General features: G+C 38.4%; 1 protein-coding gene across 2 annotated transcripts in view; it reads right to left on the bottom strand.

Annotated features, from left to right (window-relative positions):
* The window catches only part of Bicdl1 (BICD family like cargo adaptor 1), a 138,938-nt gene that overhangs the window by 34,670 nt on the left and 100,812 nt on the right, over positions 1 to 3,456 (bottom strand). The gene's annotated exons all lie outside the window — the stretch shown is intronic.

The raw sequence follows: 3,456 nt of genomic DNA, 5'->3' as shown, positions 1-3,456 counted from the left end.
ATTACATAGCCTGTATGATAAAGAAAACAAGATGTCTGAGAAATAACTCTAGTTTTGTTATAGAATGCTAAGAAATTTCACACATAGTCCCTGAACTACCTGAAATGAACTTTTATAATCCAACCACTTGAGTTACTATTATTCATCAAATCTTCAAGTTGTGAAACAAGTTGACAGTGCATTCCTTATCCCCAATATGCCTGCTTTGGTCAGAGTACCATCTAAATGTACTTCCTCCTCAGTGAGCAAAGTTATTTCATGATTACTTTCCTAAAATTAACAACATATGAACATTTCCCCAAATTGGAATATTTAGAGAAGGCTTGTTTAAATTGGCCAAGCAAAACAGACATCTAAATTTTCTTGTTAGATAGAAGAAAGGAAAAATATAATTATACACAAATATCCACCCTCTTTATCTGTAAAATGAAAAAAAAAAATCAACCAGTTAACCCAGAAATTATCATAGGAAAGATCTGCTATTCTAATACCTTGCTTACCTAATTCTGTCTCTGCCAGGCCTGGTGGACGATGGGTGTCTGGGGGAGGCAGTGACAATGCAGGTACTCAAGCCCACCACTGCAGTGGCTCTGGCAGCATCCACTGTGTGCTTCTCCCTCAAGAGCATGTCATCTACCTCTTCAAACAGTCTTCATAGTAACACAGAGAAGACTAAGGCTAATTCACATCCCTAAGAGCCTACTGGCCCTGACAACGTGTAGTGTGCTCCTAGACTCAACACCAGGTGACACCTTTGTTAATCCTTTTTCTCCCTCACAAAATACTTACTAAACTTTTTTTTTTTGAAGTGATATTAGAGCAACAGCTTTGAATTTAGTCTAAGGTAGGAGATTAAGTGAATTTGTTTTGAAACATTCTACATTACTGTGGTTGAGAGTTATTTCTCTATTTTAACTAAATCTTTCTCTAAATCCTCCTAAATCTTTCTCTTTGTAATTATTTGTGATCATACTACTAATATTGACTTTTTTAAAAAATTATTTATTTATTTGTATGTGTGTGTGTGTGTGTGTGTGTGTGTGTGGCCAGCTCAGCCCACCAGGGGGCGGGGCGGGCTGGCATGTGGTGCTGGGGGATTGAACCACGGTCCCTTTGTTTTTGCTAAGCTTGTTCTGAGTAGGTGCTTTAGACCACTGAGCCATCTTACCAGCCCCTAATATTGACTTTTAAACTTATGTTAAAAGCCATTTCCAGATTATGACTGACAATCACTTTATACAACTGGGTACCATTCCACCATGCAAACAGCTTGATTTCATTATTACTCCCTTGTTAGGAACCTTAGATTTCTCCATGTTTTGGAACACACTGATTAAAACGCGTCAGAGGGTAGTGGTACTAGAGCTTATTTACACAGAAACGAAGTGCTGATAATTTCCTCACCAATGAAGAAACCACTTCACAAACTCAAGCCCAACAAACTCTAAGTGGAATATATAAAGAAATCTACAACTAGACATATCATGAAGAAAGTGCAGCACACCAAAGACTAAGAGTATCTTAAAAAGCAGACAGGATCTTGAATTTTCAACAGATAGGACCTTGAAAATCTAACAGAGGCTTGGTTCAGTTAGTACCTATTAATGTAGCCTATATTAGTAGAGCTCTCTCTCTTTTTTTCTTTTGCAGAACTCGGTGATTGAACTCAGGCCCTTGCACTTGCCAGGGAAGTGCTTATTCTACTGAGCCATCTCCCCGGCCCAGTAGAGCTCTTTAAAATAAAAATACAGCTGTAAACAGGCAGATCACTACAAGTCCAATCTAGTAGTGAGACCGTGAACACCCTGTAGACCCTTCCCTAAAATACAAATAAATAAAAAATAAAGAATACATAAAAATGCAAATAACAGATTTTTTTTTTTTTCCCTGAAATATTCCAGTGGTTTCCTGTCATTCAGGCACAAAAGACCTTCTAAGGTTGGTCCCTTACCAACCTCCCACCTTTTGTCACTTGTCTTCCATACCCTTGTTCTCTTCCCCTGGACATGCTTCTTTCCAAATTTTCACAGAACTAAAACTTCTTTGTCTTTCTAGACTTCACTATAGCACCACTTACTCCAGGAAGCTTTCCAGAGCACCCACTTCTGTGTTCTCACAGCACCCTGAGCGCAAACGTCCAACAGCACACAGACTATATTCTATTCCAGTTATCTGTTTGCAGTCCCTCTCCCTCGCCACAGTTTAAGCTTTACAGGAAAGTGACGTATCTAATTCATTTCTGTATTCTCAGTGTCTAGCAAAGGTCAGGTTTACAGTAAGTATCAAAAAATGTCTAATCTGAACTGAACAAAGGATACTTCATAAGAAAGGATAATGATAGAAACTTTCCTTTAGAAATTAAAAAAATCATGTCTAAATGGTAGACTACTAAATGGGAGACTAGAGCCAGTAGCCTACAGTAAGTAACTACAAAAGAAAAAGTGAGCAACAAAAAATCTCCAAAGAGTTGGAATAGAAATGGAGACACCAACTTAAAAATAAATCTTAACAAAAATTTCATTAAGCATTACTGGATGGTGACACTTATCCTAGGAACTGAGAATATAACAATGAAGAAGACAGTTCTAGGTCCTATCTTAAGCTTTTAAGAAATCAGAGGTCAGTGTTGGACTTGGTCTAGAAGGAATGATAATATCGTTTGTGTCTAGACGTCCCCTCAAAGCCTCATGTGGTCATGGGGTGTGGGCTTTTCAGAGGTGGCTGAATCTAGCATTTGTGACTGTTTCACTGTCTAGTCCTGGGATTAAGTGTGTGAGTTCTACACTTGCCCTAGAGTTGGTAGCCTGCATACAATAGAAGGAAAGAAAAGAGGCTTGCTTTCCCCCTTTTGCTCTTGTTCTTTTGCTGTCTTCTGCTGCCCCTCTACTACACCACCCTGACTTTAAGCCAGCTGATCATGGACTGAAACCTCTATAAACTGTGAGCTAAATAAAACTCCCCTTTAACTCTGGGTGTCAGGTATTTTGTCTCAGCAATGAGAGAACAGTAATCAAGACAGACACCTTGACTAAAGGATAGGCAAACACGTGAAATACCAACTCAGGGAGAAAGGAAGAATGGAAAAGCAAATTATAGGAAACAAGTACCCATAATTTTAATAACAATATAGTTGATAAAGAAACGCTTAAAAAAGAACAAAATGACAATGGTAGACAACCAACTAACTTCCTTAGGTGTAGTGGAGTCCTGATGTTTGAAATATTTACTTTTTTTTTTGTTGTTGTTGGTTACTTCCAGGTGCCTTCAGGGCAGGTCTGGTGCAGCTTCTGGAGTTGGGAATCGAACTGCGGTCCTATGTGCCTGACTGCATTTGCCCAAGCAACATTTCAAATAACTGAGCTATCCTGCAAAGCCCAGATGTTTGGAATATTTAAAGGAAAACATTTTCTTCTTTTCTTTTTTATCTTTGGTTTTAGTTAGCTTGATTTTTATTTT

This window comes from Octodon degus, unplaced genomic scaffold (genome assembly GCF_000260255.1).
Source record: "Octodon degus isolate 3935 unplaced genomic scaffold, OctDeg1.0 scaffold00079, whole genome shotgun sequence".
NCBI lineage: Eukaryota > Metazoa > Chordata > Mammalia > Rodentia > Octodontidae > Octodon > Octodon degus.
The sequence above is the reverse complement of the archived record's forward strand: the minus strand, read 5'-3'. Positions and strand labels throughout refer to the sequence as shown.